The following is a 15,539-nucleotide window of genomic DNA, read 5'->3' as shown; positions in this document are numbered from 1 at the left end:
GCTTCAGAAGCTGCGCACACATTTATTTCTTCTTGTAATCATTTAGACGTGTTATAATTAGTGCAACAGCACTTTTAAATTCTTTGATGCATTTAATGCATTTAATGCATATAATATATTTAATGCATTTCATATATTTAATACATTTCATATACTTAATGCATTTCACATATTTAATGCATTTTCATATATTCAATGCATTTTCATATATTCAATGCATTTTCATATATTCGATGCATTTTCATATATTCAATGCATTTTCATATATTTAATGCATTTCATATATTTAACGCATTTTACGTGTTTAACTTATTCAATGCATTTTCGCCGTCTAATTATCATCGCCGCGTTCGTTATTTTTCCTCGAGCAGGACGGCCTCGCGCATCGAGTTCATAATGATTTCTAATTCAGCCAATAAACGGTGACGGGGATCTAATATCTGACCGGCGCGGGTCCCGTCCGCTTGATTTATCGACGGAACATTTCTGCACGGCCACGATGCTGTGTGCTTCTCCTCTTCGCCTTTCAGAAACTCGCTCGGAGAAATGGTAATTTTTTGATCGCGAGGTAATGCCGTAGGAAACGAGAGTTTCGTGTATTCTCGGCCGTACGTTCCGAAGTAGCCCCGGCGAATCTCTCCTCCACGGGTTTTATGTACTCTGGAAAAAAGGTGATGGCCTCTTCCTCTGCCCCGCGCGTTTCATTTCGTAACAAATGAGGCGGAACGTAACAAGCGCCTCGTACGAGCTCCAATATTTTGTTACATAAAACGGCACTTCCACCGGCCCGTGCCATAATAACGCGAGTTTTTCCACGGTGCAATGAAAACGCTTCTTCCTTCCCGCGCGCGTACACGCGTCTAGGCTTCGCCGTCTGTTCGAATACTATTTTTATTCGGCGAGTTTATTGCGGAAATTTTATTCGAGGAATTCGTTCGAGTTACAGGCCTGTCCGAGGAGCTCGTTGTAAAATTTTATTCGAACAACTTGTTCGAATTATGATTTTTATCGGGAGAGTTCATTCGAATGCAATTTCAGCCGGAGATTTTATTCGAATACAATTCTACTCGAAAATGTTATGCGAATACGATTTCGTTTGGAATGTTATACGAGTACGATTTTATTTGAAATTTTATACGAATGCAATTTTATTCGAAATGTTATACGAATATGATTTTATTCGAGATATTATACGAATATGATTTTATTCGAGATATTATACGAATATGATTTTATTCGAGATATTATACGAATATGATTTTATTCGAGATATTATACGAATACAATTTCATTCGAAATATTATTCGAACAAAATTGTATTCGAAATATTATTCGAAATATTATTCGAACAAAATGGTATTCGAAGAACAAATTCGAAGCATTTATGCGAGTACAATTTTGCTCGAAACGTTTGTCTAATAATAATGTATTAGAAAATATTATATTGCTAGAATTTACTCGCAGCATTGCTGGAATAAAATTTGATCCGAGTAAAATCGTGTTCGACGAATTGGATTAATTAAGGTCGATCAGCGACGCGATCGGCTCGGGATAATTTACGCGATACTAAATCGATATGGGCCTACTGGTAACCGCATCAAGCTTTGCATTATCAAAATTGCTGTCTCTATAGCTCGCTCGATATTGTGATCGCGTGGTTCCCATCGTGCATAGTCCACTAACCGTCTAGAGGCCGCCTAATGAATACGGTGAACCGAGGAATTTCGAAATCTGGTTCGACATTTAATCCCGTCGATCTTCCCGGCCGCGAAGCGTCTCCAAAAAATCATTTTCTGCGTTAACGCAGTCGACGAGCTCTACGGAGCCCTAAACGGAAGGCCGATTTTCAAAGAGATTCCGCGCCTAGAAACTTTAGAGGAGATAATTACTGGGCCCTCAACTTGACTATAAATTATCTTAACAATACATTCGATCAGTTTTTTTATTATATATAGAATTAGAATATATTTTGTTCTCTTCTCGAGTTTTTATGTTTAAATTTGCTTTAGTTTTATATTTTTGTATTTCATCCGTCCTTATTTTCTCTCACTGTAACAGAGACTTTATTATTATTATTAATTATTAGTATCATTATTAACGATAATATTATTATTATTAAATGTGACTTAACGCCGCTACGATCGAAACCCATTCGAATAATATTTAATACCATGATTATAATCGAATAAAATTGGTCTTCCGTCACCGAGATATATGAAATATAAATAAAACAGCAATAAGAAATCGAAAGGAGCGGAGCGGAAATCGCGAGTTTCGCTTGACAACGAATAACGCGAGATTACTCTCGTCGCTGGTAGCCGACGAAACGGAGTGCGGCACGCACCGTTCATTCAGAATCAGCGGAAAGTGTGTCAAACTGTGGAGAGAGAGAGTGAGAGAGGGACAGGATGAGGGTTAACGACGACGGAATAATAACATTGTTTAACAGTTCGTTGTTTCCGATTTGACGAGCAAACAGAGACGACGACGCCGCGGCGGCGGTGCGTGCGGCCCGCGATCGGGCCCCGTCGGCCGTGGTAGAGAAGAAGTGTTTTCATTAATTAGCATCGCGATGGAAACACGTTCTCCGTGGAACATTTGAATGCATCGGAATTGCATAAGGAGGTCAGCCGCTAATAAGCAGCCTGAAATGATCGTTTATGAGGAGGACGCGTAATGTGCGCGCCCCAGATGCACGCCGGCCGGGTCGGCCTTACTTACGTTGGCGATTCGCTTCCTGTGCAATCAGGCCCGATCAATCATTGCTTGAATGCCTTCTTATTTCGCGACCATAACGGGCGTCGATCTCCCTTCTATGCTTTGTATTCGCGAATCGGGTTTTATGGGAAACGATCGCTCCCGATCGATGCACCGCGCTCGGACTTTGTAAATGAATTATTGAACGATTAATGTGCCGTATTCGATGGCGAACCGACTCGATCTAGGACCGCGTTTCGTTGCAGCATCCGTCGTCGACGGTTCTATTACAGTCGTCGATTCTATTTTTATTGTATCGTATATTATTCGTATCGTTGCGGCGCTTCGAGACAAATTCGTCGCTGTTTCATTCGTAGAATTTACTCGATATAGTTTTCAAATGATATTTTATTCGTAGTTTCTCTCGAACAAAATTTTATTCGATGTATTTCTCGTGTAAAATTTGACTTGTCGAATTGACTGGTAATATTTCTCGAATTCATTCGAAATATTTCTCGAATAAAATTTCATTCACAGAATTCACTCGAAACATTTCTCGAATAAAATTGTATTCGTAAAATTCGTTCGAAATATTTTTCTAACGAAATGTTGCTCGAACAACGTCCATCCCCGTAAATAACCGAGCCTGGAACATCGAGCGGACCAAAAAAGAGACAGCGAGAACCGGTTGGAAAATCGCTAATCCGTGCGATGCGAATCGAAATTTTCTTCTCTCTTTTTTTTTGCGAATAAAAAGGCGGTGAAAAGCCTGGCTGACCGGTGCAATAAAATTGCAAGAACCGCAGGTAATATTGTTCGATGCGGCGCGCAGAGTTTCGCGGGCCGAGAATTGTAAACACATCTTGCGCGCCGCGCGTCCCTGTTAACGCAGTTTCTCTCCCGCGTTCTAGTTCCTTTCACTAGTGACTAATAGACTGCATATAGTAATTGCGCGAGAAGTCGATATTATCTCGCTCGTAAACGTTTTATCCGGGCCGCGATCGCGGCCGGCTAATAATTCCAAGCCGTGTTTTCGGATCCGAGAAACCGCGAAGAAATATGTAACGTCGAAACAGAACTTTCGAACTCGCCGCGTCGCTCTGTCGCTGTGCTCTCGCTAGCTTATGCTAGTTTCGGGACAAAAATCGTAACTTCCAGACCAAATCGATCCTCGGCCCTATCACGCGAATAATTTTTTAAAGCGAGAACACGAAAATCGATTTCTACACGAACAATATATTTTCGTGGAAAATATCGAGTCTCTCGCTCGAGCTGAAATAAAAATAAGGTGTGTCTGACACTGGAACGACGTACCTCTAAACGCGACTGATCGATATCGTCGACTTTTTAGAGAAACCTCTTCGTTCAAGCATACGCACAGGGTGATTCATCAAAGCTCTTACAATGCAATATCTCCGTTATCGTTAACGATACTAAAAAAATGCCGGAGGAACAAATTGTATAGTTCGAAGTGATACATATTACAGTGGGAATGATTTCTTATCAAAGATCATACTTTTCGAGATTTCAAGGTCACCGATGTTTTTTCAAATAGGATTACATATTTCTATCGTTATGCCACGATAGCTGAGATCAAGAGGAATCCAATGATCTATAGTAAGACGACCTTGGCGCGACCTTGAGCACGAATAAATTAAGCTTAAAACATTTAGAAATGAAGCACGAATGCTGAAATAACTGTGACAGAGAGATCGACGATGAGGAATTCATTGGAATAAGACACCTGGCGGCTTCGGTGCTGTTCTATCGTTCTCTTTGCCCGTTCGTCGGATGTTAATGGCGAACGCGCGGCGGCGCGAGAGGAATTCACGGTTAGCTGGTTCAGCGATGATTAAACGCCGGGAGAATCAGCTTACTCCTAATTCGTCGCGTCATAATACGGGGAACGTCGTCGACGACGACGACGACGGCGACACGGTCTTCTGGTTACTTCGGAATTACGTCGCGATCCTCTCGGACACCGTTCTCTTCGCCGTGTGAATCTTTCGGAACGCCGGACGAACTCTACGTTCCATCCAGATCGTCGTAGAATCGCTCGAAAACCGGCCGATTTTATTATCCATGTACCAATTTTATTATCGTATAATTATCGATATCGTAAGCTTACTGGTGGACGCGCCATTTTCCAATTTTTTAAATTCACGATTATCCAAATTGGACAGATTACATTTAGGATCGTGTATTTGGATTATTATGCATTAAGGCAGATAATAGATTCATTCAAATTAATTAATATTCATTCGAATTAGTTGAAATTAACTAAACAGAATTATTTATCTATATTTTTTGTGTTGTTAGCATTATTCTATTATTATCACTATTTTTATTATTACGATTATTCTATTATGATCGCTATTATTGTTATTCTATTATCATTATTACTATTGTTATTCTATTATTATCTATATTATTATTATTATTATTACGTTGAATTTTTGTAGAAAATTAAAATGGCGTCTGGCCCTATAAAATGGCCAAATAAATGATGCAGCTAGGATGGCCGCAAGTGAAATACCAATGCCGTCCGCGCGTAATGTTTATTATCGAATAGAAGCGTGCTAATTAAGGGTTTCGGGCGGATTCCGAGAGGTCCTTGATCAGGTTGGTCGTCAAAGGGCGCTGGTGATCCAGTTATTGCTCGTCGACCATTGACTCCGCGTGACGCGTCGAGGGTCCACTGAAGAAATTCTGTTAAGACACTTGAGTTCTCGAGACACCTGAGAATGTGCTTTAGAATTGTGTGCGCGCGGGTCTCGTTCGGCGAGAGGCCACTCGAGAATTATAGCGTATTTTTTCAAAGGGGCAAAATGTTGTCGCGTTCGCATAGAGATAGCCGGGTCTTCTCCTCTTTCGAGCCGGAGCACAGCGCTCCGAATAGCGTACATTCCGGCAGAAATTCAGTTCTACTGCTTTCGCATTCGTACAACAATTTTTGTTTATTCATCGACGATTCCTTGGCTGTTCGACATTTTATTCCTTTTCTTTTTTTATTTAACCACCTCGCGTCGCTCTGTGATCAGAAGAAACGTTGTAAAAAGGCAGAAATGTTCGAATTTCTGTATGAAATGAAAGTGTAATTTATTTTTGTATTTAATGACAGACTAGTTGAGCCACTTAATTAATTTTAATTTCGCAAGTATTTAATTAGTATTGTAAAACGTATATTTTACAATATACGATTTTATTGATCGTAAAATACCATTATAATATCTGAAATATTATTCCAGATAATTAATAGAAACGTCGACACATGAAAGATACTTTTTCGATCAATAATTTTTTTTTAGCACAGCGTAAATAACGCGTGCGCGAGAAATATTATTTCGTACAAGCAAGAACGATACTTTTTAATAGATTTTTATCCTGACCGCAACGCGAACGCGCAGAAATCTCAAGAGCGTCCAGCGTAAGGGGTTGGTTTTCGTTTCACCCTCTATCGGCCGGAGATTGCCCGGACCCTCTTAAAAGGAACATTAGTCTGCGATTAACGTCTTTGGAGGAATGGTGGGGCCGGAAAACTGTTTGTACACACTTAACCCAGTTAAACGTGTACACGTTTCTGCCCCGGGAATCGATGTATCCGCGGAGGATTATTAAAGAACGCTCCTCGAAACTTCTGGCCCTTCTAATTGCGCTGGAACGATGCCCTTTGTTCCGTTCCAAACCTTCCGCTGTTCTTGAGAATCGCCAGCGAAACACCCTTTGTTCCCTTTGAAACATTCCGTTGTTCTTTAAAATCGCGAGTGCCGCTCGGAACATTTTCTGCGCAATTTTCCTCGAAAGAAAAAGAAAGGAAGTGTTTTCCGTTTAAAAAACGGGATGTTTAGGTAGCAGTTGTTGTATTTCGAGTGAGGATATTATCATATTTAAAATTTTCTACTTGTATGTGCGGGTAGTAATATTATATTTTGAATTGTTAGGGTGACTATATTATTAATTAGAATTATTCTATTTATAATTGCGATATGACATATTGATACAGTAAATAATGATAAATGAATAAATCGAAACAGATATCTTCGTCCATATAATTTATAGAATGGATCATAATGAAACTACCCTTATGTATATTAAACTTATTTATTTGATTAAACTAAATATTATTATTATATATTTATATTATCTAAATATAATAATATCATTTGAATGAATTAGTTTCGATGTGAGAACAATAAAATTTAGATACTTATTTTGTTAATTATTTCAATCTAGTAAACATTTTCTTTTTAGAACTGAATTAGGTAAAAGTTTATTACGAACAATATTCAAATGTTCAATCACAATTTAAAGCATCGCTGTTTATAGGAATATTTTATTTAAATATTTCACACGGAATTATCCGCGTTCAGAAATTTTGGAAGAAATATATACCATGAAATTGATGAAAATTCGTATAGAAATTTGATTCGTAAGATCGCGTATCGCGTTCCGCATGCATAAATTAATGAACAGCAGATAATCGCGGCGGCAGTTGTCGCAGAGACAGAGAAGTGACCCAGTTGGGCCGCAATTAAGTTGAAGATTCATCGAACGGATGGGTAAAGTAGAAAAAAAGGGGGAAAAGATTAGTAATTACATTCGATGTCTTTCTGCTCGGATAAGAGAATCGATTACCGTCGATGATTATCGGATGAATATTCAGGGCGGTTCGCCCGCGAAGGAGGCGGAATGTTAAACATTGTCTCCGGAGGATCACGGGGATATCCTCTCGGATGCAAATGCCATCTAGAAAACTCGGCGACGACGCCTCCGACTTAAAATAAGATTGACCGGGCGTACGTAGGACGATTTAATGCAGTCAGCGGCAGATTTGAAAAATCCGCCCACGCGTAATCTATTTCTTTTTTTTTTTTTTTTTACGCCTCGTTCCTCGTTGCTACCGACCGCATACCTCGGGCGGACTTGAATTACAAATATTTCAAGGGTGGAAGAAATACTTTTCAAATGAAATACTTGATTAATTTTTATTTCACAAGTGTACGATCGGTATTTAATATACACATTTTACAATGCGAACCTGGGGTGGTTAATTGAAATACTGAAGAATACAAGCTTATTTTTTATTTTCTCTCGCAATTATCGTTAATCTTACGAGATAAAATAATTCATAGAAATTTCGATGCATCGAATAGTATTTCAAATAATTATCTCGGGGGCATCTTAAGAGAACGCTAATTTGATTAATGATTAATTAACAGTGTGCGAAGTAAATGACTATTTCGAATACGTATACTTGTCGCTGTGGCGTCAAATAAAAATTGAAAATCATATGTCGTAGAAACAGATTTTATTAACAATTTGCAGTACTTCTAAAAATATTTTTACTCAGGCCCGACCTCGAGCAAAAAGGCTCATCCGACACGGATGACACGCGTTTCCTGGCTGTTCCTGCAAACATTTTTCTCGGCGCTACGTGCTCGTTAATTTTCGAATAGCATTTTCCGAAAATACGTCGGAGAAACAACGAGGCGAAGATTTTTCGCACAGCTGAAACAATAAATATGTGTCGAGAAACTCCTACGCAGAGTTCGAAAGAAAAAACAGAAAATACAGCGGCTAGACAGACGCACGATCTAATTCGCGTATTCTGAAAATATCGGGGACGTTTTTGTACCGAGATAAATGGGACAAAATTTGACATATTAAATGATATATTATTGTTATGTAAGACTTTGAATTATTAAACGAGACAAGATCGAAGTAGAACATTGTTTCGAGTAGATTTCATTCGTTTTCAGTTTCTTTTATTATTTTCAATAATTTGTCATACTTTAAAATAGTTTTGAATGGCCTTTTAATACTTTGTAATAGCTTTTAATAATTTTTAATAGTTTTGAATAGTTTTTAATAGATTGTAATAGTTCTTAATACTTTGTAATATTTTTGAATACTTTGTAATAGTTTTTAATACTTCTTAATACTATACAATAGTTTTTAATACTATATAATAGTTCTTAAATACTTTTTAATACTATATAATAATTTCTAACGCTTTTTAATCCTTTGTAATAGTTTTCAATACTTTTTAATACTATACAATAGCTTCTAATGCTTTGTAATACTTCGTAATAGTTTTCAATGCTTTGTAATAGATTTTTCATACTTTCTAACAGTTGATAACAGTTCACGATACTTTTTTACAGTCTTCCACAATCTCTCGCAGTTTTTCGTAGTCTTTATGTCGTTTTCGATTGCTTTGATACACGATCGGCGTGTAGCAGCCGTGAGACCGGAGGCTGTCGACATTGTTAGCAGGCTCCCGGAGGCTGAGAGGCTGCGATGCCCTGAAACTTGCTTCTTAAACACAGGCGAGACGGCTCGTAATGCTTTAATGGACCACTGACAGCGTTCTTAATTACCGCGGAGATGAAAAAGTCAATAATAATAGCGAGCTCCGTCGCGTTCCCGCCTGCATTCTCGCTGGGACGGAGCGACTCCGTCGGATTACGTTTAGGCCTCCCCGCGAGAATCTAGCCGGGACCACGGAGGGTGGATGGAGCCATTTTCTGGCAAATCGCCCGAAAATACTCTATCGGGTTGCTTCGTCACCGGTCAATTATTTTCGATCAGTATACTCGTCGCGAGACAAAATATTGCAATCATATATCAAAATAATTGCAGTGTACTCGTCGAAAACGATGAATTGGTTATTTAGATTATGTAGACTATATACAAGGATATATATACACCGATATATATATATATATCCTTCACATTAAATTATATATTTTATAAATGTTGAGGGGATAGATTCAAGTTCGTCATTACAGTTCATTTTAAATAATACGGTTAAGGGTAGATTGAATTAATATTAAATTAAGCATTAATTATTATATCATATATTAATATTATTAAGTATTAATTTATATTAAATTAAGTATATATTAGATTAAATATATGAAATTAAATTATTAAATGGAGTATTGAATTAAGCATTAATTATTACATCATATATTAATATTATTAAGTATTAATTTATATTAAATGAAGTATATTAGATTAAATATATTAAATTAAATTATTAAATAGAGTATCGTAATAATATTAATGTTAAAATATGCGTATCTACGCGTAAGGCGGAAGGGCTGAAGAGGGAGACAGGTCATAAAGATCGTCTATATATACATTTGCTGTGAAATCGCCAAAATGAAGGACGCACGGATCTCGTTGGCCGAAATATGCTACGACGCAATAGCATTGTTTTGCATGATCGAGCCAAGCGCGTAAATGTATGCATTATGTTACTGGAATAGCCGCGAGATTTCGTGAAGCAACGGTCGAGGACAACATTTCATTTGAGGATGATACAAAGTCCGGGACACACACAAAAAAAAAAGGATTAGATAAAGCCGGCAGTTCGAGCCTTTCCGAAATACTCAGGTAACCGCCGGTGTAAAGGCCGAGAGGTGGGGAGGGCCGATAAGCGAAAACAAAGAATGGCACGTCCGGAAGGTCCCGACTGTGTCAAAACACCAGTCAGTCGTGCCGGAGTCGTCAACAGGAGTGTATCCACGGTTGTACGTTAACAATACCAGTGTTTTATTTAACGTGTTCGCGCCGGCGTGTACCAACGGTAACCATAGCCTTTCTCATCGGACAATGAGAGCCACCAAATATGCATTTGTTTATTGCTACGGTGTGAGTAATTCATGAGTATTTTGAAAATTTATGTATATATTTTATATTTAATTATTCTATATTTTATAGAGTTATTATTATTATTATATAGTGTAGTATAGTATTATTAGTATAGTATTGTATAGTATACACATACATAGTATATAGTATATATATATATATACATAGTATAATATTAGTATAGTATTATTATTATATAGGGTTATATTTTATAGCTTTATTAGGGTTATGTTATAATACAATATAAATACCATTATAATTACGAAGTAGTCCAATTTCAGTATAATTGCAAATAAGTTCAATTCCACCATAATTGCAAAGCACAGTTCACTCCATTATAATTGCAAAGTAGTTTAATTACATTATAATTACAAAGTACCTCAATTCCATTATAATTACGAAGTAATTCAATTCCATTATAACACCATTATACACCGTAATTCGTAATTCAGATCACCGTTAAACCAAATTACAATTAATAATTCCTAATCGCAATTGCGGTACAATTACCAAGGACTGAGCAATTAAATTACATTAACTGCGGATTAGAATGTAATCGAATTCAAACAACGAATTACGACGCAATCGAACTAAAACAACGGATGACGATGTAATTGAGCGGAGATTACGAATTAAAAAATAATTTGAACCGAACATAAAAGTTCGAGATTACAATTCTAATTATCGTGGAAACAAATATATATGATAATTGTCAAATTATGAAATGAGTCGCTTGGCCGCGGGTCACAGGTCGTGTACGCCCGCTTCTCCGCGATTCTTTCGACGGTCTCTACCCTGAAGAAATTCGCCGATCCCGGGCAAATGACCGCAACGTCGATAATCACGGCGATTCCAGGTTCCTCACGCGGAAAGTCTTAAACATCGTCGCGGTTTCCGTTTGTAGACTGCAGTTTCCTGTATCCGGTCGTTCCACGCGCTTCTGGGACACCGATTGACCCAGTTGTTTCGGGAAACGCGGGGGCCAGGGGTCGCGAACGCACCGCGTCGGGTCGTCGACGACCCCGCGGTTCTCCTTCGACGTTTCGCGGATTGCTCGCGCACACAGCGATCTATTTTTTCAATTTAATTTCTTACACGAGGCATCTCGAGTTCTTTGGACATCGTCGGCTAGAAATTGATCGTCGAGATTGTTTTTACTGTAGCCTCGTTAGGTCTTAACAAGTGATCGCGCAGCGCAAGGGAACACAAGGTGAACTTTAAGTTCACATTACAGTCTATGAAATAGACTTTTGTCGGTCAACAGTTGTTTCTTGTTTTTAATAGAATTAAAACGCCACTCAACTGCAAAGGGTTGAAGGATGTCCTTTTACCCCTTTGGTAAAAATAGTGTGTTAGAAGTTATTAAAAGGCGTCTTATAATAATATTATAATATGTGTAATACTATAACAATATACGTAATAATACGCAATAATATTATATAATAATATACGTAATAATACAATAATATATATAATAATATAATAATACAGACTGGACTTGGAGGACGCGTTCGACAAAATGGCCCGAGAAACAGCAAATTCCATCCCCGAATCTGCTAATCGACTATCGAGTAATTAAATCTGGCGACTCGTCTCGACGAACGGACTTTGGACCGCAGAATTGTCCGGCTGTTTTCCAAGTACACACTCGACGAAGCCCGCCTTTATTCGCCGATGAATTTAGAAAATCGAAAGCGGAGAGCCGACTTTCGCGGTAGTAATTCGATATGATAGAATTAGGAATAAAGGAAAGCGCATAGATATTCAGGAGCGTGTAAACTGCGGCGCGGGTGTGTTCGCGTTTGTTCGTTCGTTCATTCGGTTCGTTCGTTCTCGCGGGATAGGTTTTCGCGAATAATTATGCGGTCGATATCTCGGTCAACGTGTTAATTGTCTGATTCCAGAAGGAATGCGGCTCCATTTTGAGCGCGGCTCGCTTGATTGGTCGGAACAAGCGGCAAGTTTCGGCCAATAAAACCCGCGCTAGAAAACGAGTCTCGCCGCGTTACGCCCGATTTGTGTCGCTGCTCGCTCTCGTTATCAGGCATTACTTCATATCCTGTGAACTTGCTATCCGGGACGCTTATCAGCCCGCGGTACAATTTATGCGAGAATCCCTTCCATCGCGTTCGCTTAACCGGAACCTTTCGATTCGCGTTGTCAGCGAACAACGTTTCGCCTCGCGGCGAAATCCCATTCTTTCAAGAAGATCGGATCGAGAACCGATCGAACGATTTTTCGGCGGCTATAGATCGTTCCGACGTTTCTTGTGCGGCGATTTATTTCACGGCTGCGACGATTAGTGCTGAGAGAAATCACCTTTATCGCTGAGAAATTCTTGCGCGAGACGGAACATTCATATTTATTATATTTATTTTGCGTCCGTTTCGATTGCAATTCGATAAAATATCGATAACAGAAAAATTCGATCTTGTGCAGATTATGTTTGCAGATGTTCGCAGATCATGCTCGTGATCCTCGTGACAGCGAGTCGCGTTGTTACGATGCAAGGGTTGAGGGTGTTCCTGTGTAAAATTGGCAATTTTAATCTATCGAAAATAATGTAACAATGTTTTCTTAAATTCTTCCAATTCTGTATTTCTCTGATCAATTTCTGCAACAACGGCGTTAAATCCGCTGCGATTTTGCAAATTGATTGAAATTTTCCATGTTCTTAATTATGCATCGAATCGAATATAATATTATTAAATTCTCGGTGTTCGTATCTTCGACGTTATTGAGCGACCAATTGATTTTGACGTATAATATATTGGATTTCATATTATGTTTTTAATAAAGGCATTGAAGTAATTAATAATATGATTATGATCGACTGGTATCGACAGTATTTTATTGTACGTGTTTGGCTTAGCTTTTAATTATTCATTCATTTATTTAGCGTCGATGGGACAAACGTCCTTTTAATTTTTCTACAATAATTCAACATAATATAAAAAATAATAGTAATAATAATAGTAGTAATAGTAATAATAATAATAATAGTGATTATAATAATTTTTATTTGTTTTTGTAGCCCATTAATAAATTATCGTAAAAGAAAGGGGTGTTAAAATTAAAATGTATTTGGCTATATTTTGATAACGAAAGGGTTGTTCGCCCCGCCACGTATAATTGTATGCAGCAGACATCTATTTCGACAATTATTTTTCGACAAAGCAATACAATATTAAATTTATAATAATAATAATAGTACTAGTATTTATTTGATATTAAATTTATCCGTAACGTTGCCAGAATTCCGCGCGGAGAATCGCCACCCGTCGTCTCCAGGATGATTACGCGTTGATTTAGAGCGATTGTTAGGGATGTTTGGCGGGCCGAGGTTGAACCTAACCCGGCGCATTCGGGACACGGGAAGAAAGAGAGCCCGAGATACAGTAGAAAAGTTACTTCCGGTCTGTTCGGCAGTATCTTCCAGCCAGGATCTCGGCCGTAATCTATCCGACCATCTATTCTCCGGCTATTTTCGTGCGCCCGCGAGCAAATCCGAAGGGCTTTCTCTCCCTTCGAGAGAACTTTAGACGCCGAAAATGATTCTGTGTCGAAAATTCTTCGGTAAACAAGAGACCCGCCGACAACAATCTTTATCGATTCCCGCGATGCAGTAGTTCGTTCTTTAACACCCGAACGGCGGATTTTGAACGAATTTTTAACGAAAGAATAACTCGCTTCGCTCGGGATAATTTCTCGTATTTTACTCTGCGAATTCGATCTTGATAAAACTATCTAAAGTTATTATTTATTTTAAGAATACGGTTTTACTTTGCAAAATGTTATTTTCGAATTCTTTAAAAATTACTATTTACTTCAAGAATACAGTTTCATTTTATAAAATGTTATTTACGAATTTTTTAAAAATTACTATCTATTTTAAATTCGTTCAAGCAACCAATATCATATTTCATAATATTTAATAATCACATTAGAAGTTTTAATGAAGACGAGACCATAATTTTTTTCAAGATATCGAGTACATAATCGTGCGCTGTTTGCATTCTTGCTTTAGAGAGAGAGAGAGAGAGAGAGAGAGAGAGAGAGAGAGAGAGAGAGTGTCTCGCATCGAAAATACTTGAAATCCTGGTCCGGACATTGTCTCGACTTTTCGAGACAAGACAATAGAATATCGAGACAAGACAATAGAATTATCCTCGAGCCCCGCGAAGGGCCCTAATCGGGAATACATATTTGGCGGCACAGTGCTCGGGGGAGCGTTCAACGGGCGACTCGTCTGAAAAGTTTGAACGTCGGATCTCTTGACGCCTTTGTGCTGTTCGTTTTTCTCGTTTCGGCTTCTCCGGGGGAGAGAGTCGGCGTTGCGATAATTAACAGAGAGAGGGTGCTAACTTGAACGGGGGGGTGGCACTCGACTCGCGAACACTTCGGCAGCGGTTCGCCGATAACGTTTTCCTGGATTTCCTGAGGGCGGCTCCGTCTCCGCCGCCCCCTGAATTTCGTTAGCGCACCCCTGCGCGCCCAAACAGAACACACAACCCCTTCAACGCGCACCGAAAGATTACGTTCGATGTCTTTCGATCTCCGAAAGCATTTTCCAACCGGATGAAGCGTGTTCTCCTTCGTTTCGTCGAGCAACCAGAAAGTTCTGTTGCGTTTCGCGATGCGTACAGAAAAGTGCTTGTAACTTTTACTTGAAATTATTCCGTCTGAGAATACGATTATACCTTCGAGAAACTCGGACTACGCGGCTGCACCACCGTTTATTTATTGCTGTCCGGTGTCTGTCGAAATAAACGCGTTACGAGCGATTTTATTAAATATTTTATTTTTAACGTATTTAATCGAATATTTAATTTTGGGATATTGTATTTAATACAATATTATTTTATAATTTCCATTCGAATTAAGAATTATTCGGATAAGTAGACAGACTAAAGAATTATTCGAATAAATAGATGGAATAAAATTAATTATTGGAATAAATAGATACAATCAAATTAATTATTCGAATAAACAGATGCAATAAAATTAATTATTCGAACAAATAGATAAATACTAATAAATAGACAAATACCGAATAATCGTAATTTGAATAGAAAGCTCGCCCAAAAATTATTCCTTCGGATAATTATCCTAGATAAACATTTGTTCGAAATAATCCAAACAATGCCCAACTCTATCGACGCGAAATAATTTGCTTTTGCGCA

General features: G+C 38.3%; 1 protein-coding gene across 2 annotated transcripts in view; it reads left to right on the top strand.

Annotated features, from left to right (window-relative positions):
* The window catches only part of Rap1 (RAS oncogene family member Rap1), a 49,240-nt gene that overhangs the window by 13,541 nt on the left and 20,160 nt on the right, over positions 1-15,539 (top strand). The window contains exon 1 of one of the 2 annotated variants that reach the window (XM_076520477.1): positions 10,219-10,356. The exons of the other annotated variant lie outside the window; for it this stretch is intronic. The gene's annotated coding sequence lies outside the window, so the exon portion shown is untranslated. Of the gene's footprint in view, positions 1-10,218; positions 10,357-15,539 lie in introns of those variants that run through there. 2 annotated transcript variants of the gene reach the window in all.

The sequence above is a fragment of the Megalopta genalis genome, chromosome 3, assembly GCF_051020955.1.
Source record: "Megalopta genalis isolate 19385.01 chromosome 3, iyMegGena1_principal, whole genome shotgun sequence".
Classification (NCBI taxonomy): Eukaryota; Metazoa; Arthropoda; class Insecta; order Hymenoptera; family Halictidae; genus Megalopta; species Megalopta genalis.
Note: the sequence above shows the minus strand (reverse complement) of the source record. Positions and strands in the feature narration are given on the sequence as shown.